This window comes from Crassostrea angulata, chromosome 1, assembly GCF_025612915.1.
Source record: "Crassostrea angulata isolate pt1a10 chromosome 1, ASM2561291v2, whole genome shotgun sequence".
Lineage (NCBI taxonomy): Eukaryota > Metazoa > Mollusca > Bivalvia > Ostreida > Ostreidae > Magallana > Magallana angulata.
In genome coordinates, this window is record NC_069111.1 from 33,673,743 (window position 1) to 33,690,571 (window position 16,829).

Sequence of the window (16,829 nt, forward strand, 5' to 3'; positions counted from 1 at the left end):
TCACATGTATCATTCCAAAACCCCAGATCCTGTGAAAGAGACTATCAAGCTTGAAATGAACAATCCAAATGGCAAATTACGCATTCTTATTGCCACAAGTGCAGCAGGTATGGGTGTGAACTTCTCAAATTTAAATCAAGTGATCAATTATGGACCCCCAAAAGACATGGACTCATTTGTGCAACAGATAGGGAGAGCTGGAAGGGATACCGCAACAATTGCAATGGCTTTTTTGGTATACAATGGTAGACAGTGTAGAAATTTAGATGAAGACATGAAGTTGTATATCAATAATGACAGCAAATGTCGCAGGGAGATTCTATTAAGATCATATAATGCTACGCCTAACAATGAACGTTATGGACATGCTTGTTGTGACATATGTGCTAAAGATTGTAAATGTGATAAAGGCGATTGTAATAGTTTTGATCATCCATATGATTTTCATGTCGATGATGTTGATGAAACTTCTAGTTCTGAAAGTGACACTCAGTCTGAGCTCAGTAGTGATTTCTAATAAAATTTGGAAGGTTACCATAAGTGTGAACTTATTTTATATAAGTACAGAGTAACTATCACAGGCACTTGACATTAAAAATATTTCTTTTTAAATTAAGATAATTCACTGTAAGAATTATATAACTTTATCTTACTATAACAAGAACAATTTTCAACTTCAAGTGCCTATGGTACTTACAGTAATTATTTTCATGTCAGTTTTGTTTTGCATCATTACGTTACATTGTGTGCAATAATTTTTTTCATTTCCTTTACCGCTGATGAAAATTATGAACATAAAAATTCTTGTTGTGATAGCAATTGTAATATAAAACTTATTCAAAGAGATAAACAATATATCAATCAGCAATATCTTTATTCTGACAAATACTCATTTGCCACAATTTTTTGATGTTTTTCCAGTCATGTAATTTATTGACATCAACACATTTAATTGGGTCCTTAAAATTTCCAAATGCAGGCCATGTCGACGTCAGGTCTTTAATTGGTCCATTTTTTCTTAAGCATTCTACAATTAATTGAATGTCTTTGGTATTATCTACTGGAGGCCTGAATCGTTTAGTCTTGTACGAATGTGTTGTTTTCATAAGTTGTTCTTTAATTTCCTCGATCACTTGACTAGTTAAGCAAATGTTTTTTGCGGATTCAAACGATTTATTTGAGCCCTGACTTTGGAGCTGACTTTTGATGTTATGCACCTGAATTTCAACACAGTTGTCATTTGGGATGTTGTGTCCAGTTCCTCCAACAAGATTAACTGTCATGTTCCATTTGTACTCATACGCCTGTTTCTTAGAAAGAAGTCCACTGACATAAGAAACCATTCTGAAGAGCCAGATTTTATATTTTGTGTGTCCAAGTGCTGATGCAAATATCCATTCAAAGAATGCATTGCGCGTAATTCTGTCTCCATCTCCCATGCAGTATGAATTGTTCGTATCTCGGAGCAGTAATGACATAAACTAAAAGCATTTTAGGGGACTGTCGGTTGCAGAGGATTTCTCTTCAGGAGAATGAAATTTCCATTGATGCTTTTTCTTAAGATGTTTCCGAAACCAGTTTTCCTTTATGTAAGAATTTCCACACATTGCACATTCAAATTTTTCTCCATTATGCATTGCATTAATGTTAAATTCATCTCTATCTAGAGAGCTTATATTTTCTGATAGTTCATCTAAACTATCAAACTTTGAAAGCTGTAAATGATCTAAAACTGCGACTGCTGCCTTGGTAACCCAATCAACCTTTTCTTTGTCAGTCATAAGGGAAAATACTGGGATTTCTGATGGCTTTGAGGTCATGTTGTCCATATCAAATCTATCAGAGAAAGCACCAATGATATATGCATCTGTGACGTCCTCAATAAACTGGTAATGAGACCTGAAATTTCACATATAAATAAATAGATGTACATTTATGCAATGAATGGTAAAAGAGCATTGCTTAAGAGACGCATTCAATTGTAATTAAAATTATAAACATACAAAAAGATCGGTTGAATACTCATTTAAGAATCAAGACACAATGACATAATGTTATAATGATAAGTAAATGGTTAAATACAGAAAAACTGTCTATTCTGTCAGATATTCGACAGTCTGAAGCTGAGGATAACAATATCTGAGAAAATGATTGATAGCTCTTTGCCTCTAAACTTACTATTAAATTTTGTCTTTTTATTACTTTAGTCCTATTAAAATATGTGGAAAGGTGTGTACATTTCAAAAAGACCCATATATTTGTGTTTGTTTTTCTCTTCTTGTGTGTATACCCCAATTACAATGTATCTGAAGCTGTCCAGCATGTAACTTGTACCTGAACAATAAGTTGAAACTTACTGGACAGTTACACTGAGGTAACTTATTAGATAGGACAGAAAGAGATTTACTGGACTCAGTTAAACTAAAGATGAAGTAACAGAAATGGTTTAAGTTATACATTTCATATACCTATAATTTTGAGTCACATTATCTGCACCTGTCACTGTTCTTCTGTTGATCAAATTTCTCAACTGATAGAGGGATCCCTTGTCACTTGCACTCTTGTCTTTGTAAAATAGTTGATAAATGCCCTAAAAACATTCCCAATTTTTTATAAGAACATAAACAAATCAGAGTGGATAGAATATGGGCTCAAACAAGTATACTGAGAAACAATTATAAACAAGAGGCCCATGGGCCACATCGCTCATCTGAGCAAAGATGGACGTGATAAAATCAGCTTTATGGAGTCTTATACAAAATATATTGAACAATAGCACATATTTCAGCTTGTCTGTAAATATGTGCCGTTATCAAAGCAAGTTTATTTACAATCCTAAAATTTACCTAGGACTTATATAATTAACATTCTCAAAATCTATCATTGTACTATTCGGAACATTGTTGACTTTCCGGAAATATATTTTGTTTACGGTTGATAACCCGTGTTTACGTGGTCACTTCCTTTTCTATTTTGATCAGCTTCAGTGAGGTCGGTTAAAGTTGATGAAGATATTTTTTTATGAATTATTATTTGTCAGTTTGTTTAATATTATAATTATACACAGACAAGTTGTTGATATTAACTTTACAGTCATCATTGTGTTATTATATTTCGCCGATGACTATTTGTTTTAGAGATATTTACCGATTTAATATCTGGTAGGATATGCCATGCGGCCATCGTATGGTTTGTAATCACGTAAAAAATTATAATTAGTTGGAATGCTCAATTAAATTTGTCTCTTGAACAGTTTTATTTTAATTTTGAGCCCCTTTTGCAAAGATTAAGAATGCCTAAACGAAAACCAAGTCAGCCGCAGGGCGACGTGCACGTGGAAGTCGAGCCGCGCACCAACCATGGAAAACGGAAGAAGGACCGGGCCACCATGGATGTACCACAGACCTCGAATCTTGTTCCGGTGGAGCATGCTGAAGGTACTAATGTGTTGGATAGCGTTAGCTTAGAAACGGTGGGTGTAACACCAACACCGATAAACTCCATTCAATTTCTTTGGGGCACAATGTGAGCGAATCATTATGAATGAAAATTGTTGAAGGGAAATATGTAGATCTGGCCTTGTTGTTGAAAAATTCAAACATTGAAGATACAGTTAGTGAAAGAGTTCTTGTTGTTGGAAATGATGGTCAAATGGTCAGTAAATCAAGGTCTGCAGTAAAAATAACCTCCATTGAAAAATGGACGGATGCATTCTTGATCTATGTTAGTGTATTTACATCTGTTCATGTAAGCAAATTTCAAGACATGCTGAAATATATGCATGATGTTAGGACAGGGGCTGATAGGTCGGCAGGTTGGAAGTTGTATGATGAACAGTTCCGGTTAAAAATTGCAATGGATTCTGCTAAGTCTTGGGCTTCAGCCGACTCTGAGTTATGGGTTATGTACATGGTAGGTGGGCAGCAAAATTCCTCAGCATCAGGGGCCTACAATGGGAATAAGTGTTACAATTTTAATTTCCCGGGATTCTGCTTTAAAAAGCAATGTGTGTATGACCACAGTTGTATTAAATGTGGGCAGGGTCACTGCATGATTAACTGTCCTATGTCCATACATGTGTCAAATAGGCAGTCCTTTTTCAGCCCAAGACAAGCATCCAGGCCAGGACATCAGCAAGGCTTTAGACCACAGGGAGCCAATTTCACAAGACCCTCTAGATTTTCAACCCCCAGGTTTATGGGACCTAGGTCGCACCCCAATTAATGACTCGCATATGTCTATTTATCTAGACAAGTATCCTATTAGACAGGTTGCAAATGAAATTTTTCAAGGTTTTACATATGGTTTTATGCTTAATTATCAAGGTCCTAGAATTGGTGTTTTTTCAAATAATTTATTATCAGCTGACCAACTCCAAGCTCAATTAGAAGACAAAATATGCAAAGAAATTAGAGAAGGAAGAGTAATGGGTCCTTTTTCACATCCCCCAATGCCAAATATTCATATTTCCCCTGTAGGCTTAGTACCCAAATCCAGTGGTGGCTGGAGAATGATAACTCATTTGTCATACCCTCCATCACAGGGAATTATTTTTTTTATTGATCCAAGTACATGCTCAGTCAAATATACTGCTTTTGATACAGTTGTTGATATGATAGCCATGTTATGGCCCTCAGCTGAGTTAGGTAAGGTGGATATCAAAAATGCTTTTCGTTTGTTACCAATACATCCAGGGGACTTCGATTTGCTAGGATTTAAGTTTAAGAATCAATTTTACTTTGACAAGTGTTTACCAATGGGCTGCTCAATATCATGTGCTATATTTGAAAAGTTTTCAACTTTTTTGCAGTGGGTTGTTAAAGAAAAGGCAGGTTTATCCACATTAGAACATTATTTAGATGATTTCATATTTGCTGGAAGAAAACAAACTGGAGAATGTAGGACTTTGATGGAAATCTTTAAGCAAACATGTGATGAATTTGGTATTCCACTGGCAGATGATAAAACACAGGGTCCAGTGACTTCTCTTATTTTTCTTGGTTTAGAAATTGATACTGTCCAAAGGTGTATTAGAATTCCTACATCAAAGATTCTAGAATTAAAAGGTTTATTAAAAATTTTGATTGATAGAAAGAAGGTCAAAAGGAAGGAACTAGAATCATTAGTTGGTAAATTGAACTTCTTCAGTAAAGCTGTTAGGGGAAGCAGAGCATTTAATAGGAGATTCTATGATGCCTTAATTGGAGTAGCTAACCCAAATTTTAAAATAAGGATATCTAAGGCAGTTAGGGAGGACATGCTCATGTGGCTTGGTTTTTTGGATAACTTTAATGGGGTAACTTTCTTTCCACAGCAGGAATGGGTCAATTCGAGAGTGTTACAGCTGTATACTGACAGTGCGGGATCTATTGGTCTGGGCTGTGGTTGTTTTTTTCAAAATAGTTGGATGTATTTTGAATGGCCACTTGATTGGGAGAATGAAGCAGTGATGAGAGATATTACTTTCCTTGAGTTGGTTCCCATTGTATTATCAGTAATGACATGGACTAGGCACTTCAGTTCTAAGAAAATTCAGTTTTATACTGATAACATTGCTTTAGTAAGCATTATTAATACACAGTCTTCAAGGTCCAAGAGAATCATGTCCCTACTCAGGGAGTTGGTCTTGATGTTGATGCAATTTAATATTACATTTAAAGCTAAACATATTCCTGGCATAGATAATTCTGTATCAGATGCTATTTCTCGCAAACAGTGGGAAAGGTTTCATCGATTGGCACCACTAGCAAAGAAGGATCCGGAGAAGATCCCTTTAGAGTTTCGGAGGCTAATCTTGCAGGTGAAGCATCTAGATTGTTAAGGGCAGCCATTTCGCCTAATACAACATCTGCATATAGCACAGGGTTGAATGCATTTGGCCACCTCCTCAAGACCATATTGTTAATTTTATAGCTCATCTGTCATTAAATGGCTATGCTGAATCCACAGCAAGAAATTACATTGCAGCCATTGGGTATCAATGCAAAATCAATGGTTATCTTAACACAACCAATAGTTTCATAGTTTCAAAGTTACTTGATGGGCTTAGGAGATTGAAGGGAAAAGCAGATAGTAGGCTTCCAATTACAGAGCAAATTCTTGGTAGAATTGTTTGGGCATTGTGCAATATTTGTTCTAATACTTATGAATCTAAATTATTCACTGCAGCATATACCCTGGATTTCTTTGCCTTCCTTAGAGTAGGAGAAATAGTATTGAGTAAGGGCAATGATTCTCATTCAATACTTGGTATTAATGATGTAAGATTGGATAACAACCAGCTTACCATTACAATAAAGTCTTCCAAAACAGATCAATTAGGGAAGGGGACAACAATAGTGCTCAACTCCTATGACTCCTGCATTTGCCCAGTCAAGTGTATGTTAAGTATTTTACAGATTCGACCAAAGTTGTCAGGTCCTTTGTTCTGTCATTATGGGGGAAAACCTTTGACAAGATATCAGTTTGCTGAAGTTTTAGATAAGGCAATTGCTGCTATTGGTTTAGATAAAAACTTTTACAAATCTCACTCATTTAGAATAGGTGAAGCTACTACTGCTTTTCAGCGAGGGTTGTCTGATGAGGAAATCAAAATTGCAGGAAGGTGGAAATCTAGTGTTTTTCAAACATACATACGGTCACCACTCACACAATTTTCACCTCTTTGTTAATTTTCTTTAACATTTCAGAGCTTAATCTTACAAGTGTTTGGATAGTTGGTTCTTCAATCATAAAGCATGCAGCCATTGAAGCAAGAGTAAGACCTGGGGGAACAAGCCTTGGACTGAAAAGCATGGGGATTGAGTTATGGTGGCAGGGGTATGGGGGTTTAAAATTTGTAGATGTGGCCAAGAAGTTGAGGTACCTAGCTACATTGCAAGATTCTCCTCAATTTATTGTTATGCATTGTGGGGGCAATGATTTGGGCCAAATTCCATTGTCTAAATTGTTGTACAGGGTCAAGTGGGACATCAGACTTATGGCATCAGTTTTCCCTGACTGTCAGCTTGTCTGGTCCTTCATATTGCCGCGAATAACATGGAGGTACTCCCAGAGGCCTAGGTGTATGGAGCAAGCTAGAAATAGGGTAAATAGGTTAGCTGCGAAGGAGGTTTTAGCTTGTGGAGGGAGAATAATTAGACACCCCCAGTTTATTGGCAAACCCCAAAACCTCTACAGTTCAGATGGTGTGCATTTGTCTAAGCTAGGAAACTACCTCTTTCTGAACAATATTCAGGGGGCATTGGAATATTTTGTTAGGGACGGGAGTAGCAGACACTTCCCAGTTTCATAAACTCTGAAGTCAACTTGGGTCAAGACATGAAGGGGAGAATATGAATATCTAGGTTTAGTTATGGCTACAGTGGTATAGAATTGAAGGTTCCTACCCCACTATGTGGCGGTGGGCTGCCTGAATATTGTGTAATCATATTTACACATTCATTCAGGAAGCCCCAGTGGCGAAATCGTCACCTTCAGTTCCCAAGTTTGGACTATGATGGTTTACATTGAATGTTGTTTTGTTGAAAAGTTGTTGTTGGTTTGTATAACATAGACTCTGAATTCTTTTAAAACTATCAATTTATTAAAACATTAAGTTAATATAAAGATTTAATACCTATCAGGTAAATATATAGTTTATTGTTGTCATTGTGTTGGTAGCATGATTGCGGTTTTACCCAGCATGCTACTTGCCCGTCAGGGACAACACATGGAAATGTTGTAGTTGGGGGCGAGCCAGTTGTTCGGCAGTCCCACTGTTGTATATATGTTGCAATATTATATGAGAACCACTGTAGCCAATTTACGCCATTACTTAATAAAATTTTAGTCTATTCTTACTGGTATTGTAGTTTATGTTATTTAGCACTTTCAGTAGTCTTTTGATAATGTCGTTTAATAGATCCTGTATATAGAAAATAACCCTGCATATTCTTCTGTTTATCATTGACCCCCTTTGTAAAAGGATGATTTTACAGTCATATTACATATTGAGCACTGCAATTCTCGAGAAAATGACCAGACTTAAACAACTATTCATATATGGATTATAAACCTACGTCAACCTTTGAACCCCTAGTGTGTGGCCAAAGAATTATTCAGGGGCCAGAGTCTTAACAATTTTAAAGATTCAACAATAATTCAAAATGCTTGCATGTAAGTAAAATGATATATAATAACATTTGAGTTTTTGTTGATAATTTAAATGTTTTCCTTTGTAATAAACAAACTTGAATCTACACTACCTGAGGATGCTTCCAGACAAGTTTAAGCTTTTCAGACCAAATGGTTTTTGAAAAGAGGAGTTTTGAAAATACCAACAAATTTTCAATGATATTTTTATTATCTCCCTTTGAAAGAGGGCTAACCTTCATTTTAAGAAACTTAAATACCCTTCAACAAAGGATGCTTTGTGCCAACTTTGGTTGGTTCTGGAGAAGAAGTTGAAAATGTAAAAAGTTAATGGACAGACAGACGGCGGACAAAAAGTGATCAGAAAAGTTCACTTGAGCTTTTAGCTCAGGTGAGCTAGAAAGTATTTAATAAAAACAATGAAAATAGCTAATTTTTGAAATTTCCATATATGTAAAACAGCTTTCTACAAAATAAGACCATGCAGTTAGTTGATACAGTAATAGAAATCCAATAAAAATGTGTTAATGGTGAAACTTTACTTCTAACATATTAGAGTTAAGAAAACTGTGCAAAATTTGTGAAATTTCCATATATGTAAAACAGCTTTCTACATAATAAGATCATGCAGTTAGTTGATACAGTAATAGAAATCCAATAAAAATGTGTTAATGGTGAAACTTTACTTCTAACATATTATAGTCAGGAAAACTGTACAAAATTCTGACCTTTACATGTATTTTATGACTTAGCTAGAGTATTTCTTGAAATAGATAGGGCCATAGTTCCACACAGACAGACATAATGTCCCTCTGATGCTTATATAAAGTTTACAAGTATATAATTTTTGATCAGAACTTTAAATTATTGTACAATTATCCCTGCACGATTTTATAGTGTGAAATGTAAAAGCTGTATGTTTTTCCATAACACCCACAACCAACAAGAAAAGAACAAAGAACTCACTTGAAACATCTGAAATCAACTGAACTGAAGAACAACTGTGTTACATGATACCAAAGTAAAGTTCATCAGTCTATGCAGCCCCTCAGGTTTATGAATAATGCCACCAAGTCCATCAAATTTATCTGCTGTATTCTGCATTGCTTCTTGGGCAGAGAAAGCTCTCTCGTTGGTGAGCACATCCCCCCCCCAAACACAACTTTTTCTAGAACATCTTTCTGCTTTTCATTTCTTAAATGTGGTACAGCAATGTTGTGGACCTTTTGTAGGATTTCAATCATACCTTGGGAACTATTTTCACTTGCATCAATAAGATCACAGTTCAGAAATAGTGTTTTCTGTTTCATTTGTTCCATGTGCTTGTGTTGAATATGCTTTGGAAATTGTTCTTTCACTTGTGACAAATGCGAGACATACTTTAATATGATGTGGGCAATGTGAAAAGCAAAGCTCTCCAATAGACTTTGAAAGCAGTCAATGGTTGGAATCCATGTTGCACAGGGAAGTTTACTAATGTCTTTCTTTGTGTAATCCTCATCAGTAATATTCACGTCATCTATTTCAACTCGCTTTTGTCTTACAAGCAGTAAAAACCAGTGACAACTTTTTCTCTGACTTTGCATTGTCATTTTTGATGGAGTTATAGTGATATCCAGATTATCTCCCAACACTTCAAATGGTGCGTGTTTTTCTACACTTACTTCCACTTCTACTTCCATGTCTTGAAAATTATTTCTTTGCATTTCAACATCAGATTTTGTTTCTACATGTTTTACATAATCAGTTACCACTTTTTGAATTCTTTTCTCTTGTTGTGCAACCAACTGCTTTTTCTTCCTCTGAATGCTCGTAGTTGATATTGCTATTCCTAGATCATGAAGAATTTTCATTCCCTGTGACAAAGTCAGTAAACAAGAGGCCCAGGGGCCACATCGCTCACCTGAGCAACAATTGCCTTAATTCTGATCAAATTAGCATTACAGTATCAAAATATCTTGACAACTAAGTACAGTAGATCTTGCTAAAAAAAATAGAAAATCTGTCAATTTTTATCCACCTCTTTTTTGGGTAAATATCAAGCCCCTTTTGTTGTTGTACCTGTAAGAAGATTTTTCTCTATTCCAATTTACCCCCCCCCCCCTCCATTTCGTGGCCCCCCGTTTCTCTAGGGAATCATGGTTTCATCAAACTTAAATCTGCATAACCTGTGCTTTCACACTAAGTACTGAGTTTTGGACCGAAAACTTTCCTAGAATATTTTTAAAGATTTTTCTCTATATATTCCTATGTAAAAATTCAAACTGCCGTCACGGCCCAGCCCTATCACTAGGGACTGTGATTTTGCAAACTTGAATTTACACTATCCGAGGATGCCTCTACACAAGTTTAGGCTTTTCTGGCCAAATAGTCTTTAAAAAGAAGATATTAAAGATTTTCTCTATATATTCCTGTGTAAAAATTCATCCCCCATTGTGGCCTCACCATACCCCATGACTATTTTTTAAACAAACTTGAATCTTTACGATCTTGGGATGCTTCCACTTAAATTTGGGCTTTCCTGGCCTTATAGTTTTGAGAAGAAGATTTTTAAAGATTTTCTCTATATATAAAAATTTATCCCCCATTGTGGCCCCGCCCTACCCCCAGGGACCATGATTCGAACAAACTTGAATCTACATTATCTGAGGATGGTTACAATTTGAGCTTTCTTGGCCATAAAGTTTTGAAAAGAAATTTTTTTAAAGATTTTCTCTATATATTCCTATATAAAACTTGATCCCCTAATTGTGGCCCCACCCTACCCCTGGGGACCATGATTTGAACAAACTTGAATCTACACTATCTGAGGATGCTTCCACTCAAAATTAAGCTTTTCTGGCCTTATAGTTTTTGAGAAGAAGATTTTTTTAAAAAATTTCGATATATTCCTATGTAAAACATGACCCCCCTCTTGTGGTCCCACCCTACCCCCGGGGACCATAATTTGAACAAACTTGAATCTACACTACCTGAGGATGCTTCCATTTTAATTTGAGCTTTTCTGGCCTGATAGTTTTTTAGAAGAAGATTTTTAAAGATTGTGTCTATATATTTCTATGTAAAACTTGATCCCCTAATTGTGGCCCCACCCTACCCCTGGGGACCATGATTTGAACAAACTTGAATCTACACTATCTGAGGATGCTTCCACTCAAATTTAAGGTTTTTTGACCTTATAGTTTTTGAGAAGAAGATTTTTTAAAAAAAATTCTGTATATTCCTATGTAAAACATGACCCCCCTCTTGTGGCCCCACCCTACCCCCGGGGACCATAATTTGAACAAACTTGAATCTACACTACCTGAGGATGCTTCCATTTTAATTTGAGCTTTTCTGGCCTGATAGTTTTTTAGAAGAAGATTTTTAAAGATTTTGTCTATATATTTCTATGTAAAACTTGATCCCCTAATTGTGGCCCCACCCTAGCCCCGGAGACCATGATTTGAACAAACTTGAATCTACACTACCTGAGGAAGCATCCACTTTTATTTGAGCTTTTCTGGCCTAATAATTTTTTAGAAGAAGATTTTTAAAGATTTTCTCTATATATTCCTATGTAAAACTTGATCCCCCCATTGTGGCCCCACCCTACCCCTGGGGACCATGATTTGAACAAACTTGAATCTACACTACCTGAGGAAGCTTCCACTTTGATTTGAGCTCTTCTGGCCTAATAATGTTTTAGAAGAAGATTTTTAAAGATTTTCTCTATATATTCCTATGTAAAACTTGATCCCCCCATTGAGGCCCCACCCTACCCCCGGGGACCATGATTTGAACAAACTTGAATCTACACTATCTGAGGAGGTTCCCATTTTAATTTAAGCTTTTCTGGCCTGATAGTTTTTTAGAAGAAGATTTTTAAGGATTCTGTCTATATATTTCTATGTAAAACTTGATCCCCCCATTGTGGCCCCTCCCTACCCCTGGGGACCATAATTTGAACAAACTTGAATCTACACTACCTGAGGATGCCGCCACACAAGTTTGAGCTTTTCAGGCCGAATAGTTTTTGAGAAGAAGATTTTTGAAAAAAACCAACAAATTTTCAATAATTCTCAATTATCTCCCCTTTAAAGAGGGCGTGGCCCTTCATTTGAACAAACTTGAATCCCCTTCACCTAGTGGTGCTTTGTGCCAAATTTTGTTGAAATCTGCCCAGTGGTTCTTGAGAAGAAGATGAAAATGTGAAAAGTTTACAACGCCAACGCCGACGACAACGACAACGACAACGACGACAGACAACGGACAAATTGTGATCAGAAAAGCTCACTTGAGCCTTTGGCTCAGGTGAGCTAAAAACATAAATTACATTCAGTTAAGATGGTAGAGATCATGACACACAAAACCAGGATTTGAACCCCTGAATCTCTAGTCAGGTTTGAATCCTTGCAGTATAACTTTTTTCATACAAAAGGGGCATGCAAGAAAATTACTCATAGAAATGGGCATGCAAGAAACACCATGTACACAGAATATGTTTTTAACAAAAAATACCTCTTTTGTCAAGCCGCACTTATCCAAAACCAGTCCAAGAATGTACTGTAGTTGATTTTGTCTCTGAGATCTACCATATAATAGTACTGCTGCAGCTGTCATCATTTGCGGGATAAACTGTTTATCTTTTTTTCTTTGGATTTAAAACAGTCCTGAGAATTTCATGAAAAAATGGGGCTTTGTTCCTTAAGGATTCTTCTTTCTGTTTCCAATCAAACTGAAGTAACTTCTCATTATTTGAAGCATGCCATTGAAATAGTTCTATTTCAGTGTGTTTCAGTAATTCAATGACTTCCAAATTCAGTTCTTTTTCAACTAAATGCGGCATTTCTGTTTTGTAAAGATTGTTTGCTTGAAAATGTTTCAAAACTGCTCTTGGCGAAGAATTATTCAAGAGAGCTTTCAGTGCTGATTTTAAGTTGTCTTCTCGAATAATTTTGCTTTGTTCATTTCCAGCATAATTGGCTATTATCAAAAAATTAAACAAAACAAATTAATTGATTTTGAATTCATAACCAAAAATATATGATTGAATTCTTAAATTGTCTTAATTCAACATATTCAATTTAGATAATTTTCACAGAATTTTAAGAGAAATGTTAATATCTTTCAATATTTGATAATGCTAATGATATGTTACAAATAAGAAATACTTGATTTCAATTTCACCTTTACCTTCACATCAAAAGATTCAGTTATTTTCTTGGTTTGTGTACACTGATTCTTAAGCTGAACCTGACCTGACAAAAATGGAAAAGATTAACATTGATAAGCTTGTAAATTGAAATTTCAATACTTTGAGTAACATAATTATTGAAGTACTTGTTTATGTTTAGAATAACATACCTCTCCATGGTAAGACATCACCAGCACCTGTTATGGGATCATTGGTACACAGGGCATGAGATTGACAGCTATACATGTGGCTGTGCTCTTGTTCATCCTTATACATATGACCTGGCTTTTTTTCATTTGTGTTCTGTAAGTCGAAATTTGAGTTCAGATAGGGAATTTTTTAAATATACTTTTCCTGAATATTTCCAAATTTTATACTAAAAATTATACAGGTCAAATATAGACATATTGTCAAAAACCCACTGCCTTTCTTCCATATGCTTACTGTCAGTAAGTGTTTGTGATACTGGCCATGAGTTTCCGACGATGATTTATACATTATTTAAAATAAAAGTTTAAGAGTCCTAAATTGTTGAATTAATAAAAGCTTAAACCAATATAACATCCAAAAGAAAATTCAGTATTATTTATAGCTCTGATACTCCTAGTCCATTGTATACATATAGGATCTCTCATGATTTGCAATGGAGTATGATTTTTATCCAACGAGTTGTGTGTTTTCTATCCCAAGGCTCGGGGATGAAAACACACAACGATTTGGATAAAAATCATATACCATCGCTAATAATGAGAGATTCTTTTTATCACACGTTTTACCACATCTTTTGTTTAACCTCAATTTTCCCTATAAGAATTATTATAATGGGCCGCACAACATATTTACTACAAGACGTCAACAACTTTAAACACGGAAAAGAGGTCCTTAAAGATTAACAAACAAACATTCCATTTTTGAGCATATTTTTATCAATTCATGAAAAAAACCCAGCATTAAATGCTTCACATTTACTACTGTACACTTTCCAACTGAGTTTTTTTGATACCTTTAATTTTCATTCTACATCAATCATCCGCCTGAAGCTACGTAGTCTTTAATTATGACGTCGCGTGGCGTAAGAACACACAGTGGAATATCAAAAATTTATCCCATGAGTGATATCCACCGTATCTTGAGATAAACATGTGATAATTAAATTACATAAAATAACCTCATGATTTATGAGAAATGTTATGCAAAGGCACTGGAATTTAATGTGAATTGTATGTGCATGTACTGTACAGTACAATCTGTTGATACAAATACAATGTATTAATTTTACATTTAATGTTACTTAAACAGCTAAAGGGCCAACTCTTAAAAGCTATAGTTGAAACATCCCTCTCTTTTGATCCTAACATCTGATTATAAAACTAATAGTTTGGTGAAATAAAACCATCTTTTAAATGTAATTATACATACCTGAAACTGTCTGCCACCTGGAGAAAGAAATAGGCCCTTTTTTATCTTTGACTTAGGTGTAGGAGTTTGTTTCACAACACTGTATGGTCTCTTAGATTTAGAGTTTTGGCAATAAATGTTGGTTGAAGAGCCAAACCCGGCATTGACTTCAGTGCTTCGACAATTTTTTGTCGTTCAGCCTTTATACTGTCCACTTTTGTTTTCAAGTCGTCCGTTAACTTTCTCACACGATTCAATTTATTTGCGCACAGATTGCAAACAAATCCCTTAATGTCATGTGGTATAGCGAGCAACTCGTAAACATCTGAATAGAAGTCTTTGGAATGAGTTGAGAAGAGGGATCGGTATCCCTTAATGCCGATTTTAGAAGTACAAAAATAACAGAACTTACACTGTGTATCGGTAGCCATCATAACGTGAATTTGGCTTTCACACCTCCAAAAACTAAAGAGTTTCGCTTTAGCAAGCGGTGATTTCATTGGCGGAATAATCGACATGAATATTCATGAATTATTACGAAAACAAGAAAAGTTGAATGGGAGGACCCACGGTCAGTAAGCGTATGCGAGACTGGCCGTGGGTTTCCGACGATGTTTAGAATTATAAGAGTTCTATTTGTATGAATTTATTTCATTTATTTTAGATCCCTGGTTTTAATAACGATTTCAACACAATGACTAAAAGTACACGATGTAATAAGATTGTTTGTTACGACGCTATTTCACATAACACATATTAGATTGGTTATATTTTAGTAAATAAAGTTGTGTTTGTTCTAAATGCTTGCAAAAAGTTACTGGTATTATTTCATTCATCTTTTTAATCAATCAGGGTTTTTTTTCCGTACAAACATGCATGTGTACCCTGTAAATGATTTCTTATCGCAAGTTTGATAATACTTTGTGAAATTTCCGCATTTATAGAGTTGCTGAATTGTTCTCCGGATCCACGCCCCGATAGTCTTACGTGTAGTAAATCTTTTGATTACATATCTACAGACAATTTTTTGTTTGTTAGAGATTAGGAAAAATCATGGAACTAACAAAGAAGAAGTAATATATATTTAGACCATACACACGACCGGATGTGATGAGTTACCAAACAGGTGTCCGTGGAAAGGTGTGAATACCGGCATCTCGAGTACACCTGTTCAGACGTGCAAATATACACGGAGGTAGTTGTTAATTACAATGACACCTAACAAGACAGACAATAACACCTGTTGTGTATAGAACCCAAGATGAAAGACAATGTCCTGTATCTGATTAGCTTCCGTACATCACGAGTGATTTTTTCATTTGAAATCACGAGGCCATTACCAGCTATATGGAAATAAAATTGAAAGACTTAGTTATTTTATGAAATGCGGGTATATTTTTAGTACATGTACAATGCTTGAATATAATTTAACAAGCGTTTGTACATGTATTATCTATCAATAATCTATAATATAGAAGTGATTTTTTGTTTATTTATTGCTACCTAAATAGCTGAAGTCCAAATTATTCGAGTCACCGGTAATTTGGGGTTGTTATTTACTACAGCACATCAACATGTTTTTTTAAAAAAAAAAATGATTTGAAATGTTTTCATTTCTCATTTTTAATTGGTTTAAAGTAAGACTGTAAATTAATTAATAAATCAGAAAGTGTTTTCAGATAACAGAATATAGGACGTTTTAGCTCCCGACATTTTAATCGGATCGTCAGTTACAACATCACGTGTGTTTAGATAAAAAAAACCACGATGAATTAAATTGATTTGAATTTTGATCTTATATCAATTGATTATTAAATATATTTGGTGAATTTATTTCAATTTATTTAAGAACAAATCAATTAAAAGGTGCCCATTTACGTCGAGTTTTCAGATCACAAAAAATTAATTTTACGTTGACAGCCTCGACAATTTTCTGGGTCCGTGCAACTTAAGTTGACATTCTTTTTTTTTTTTTTTTTTTTTATAAGAAAAGGATATATATGTTTCATCCCTTGTTTAACCATAATTTATTTATTTCTAAACATACGCTATTTCTATCAACGTCTCAGGTAACGATATCCACATAGTTACACAGTGGCCATGGAGTTACACGGGCGGCCAC

At 35.1% G+C, this 16,829-nt stretch overlaps 2 pseudogenes; both read right to left on the reverse strand.

Annotated features, from left to right (window-relative positions):
• The window catches only part of LOC128190673 (transient receptor potential cation channel subfamily M member-like 2), a 267,840-nt pseudogene that overhangs the window by 19,488 nt on the left and 231,523 nt on the right, over nucleotides 1–16,829 (reverse strand).
• Nucleotides 1,283–12,798, reverse strand: LOC128190699 (uncharacterized; annotated as a pseudogene).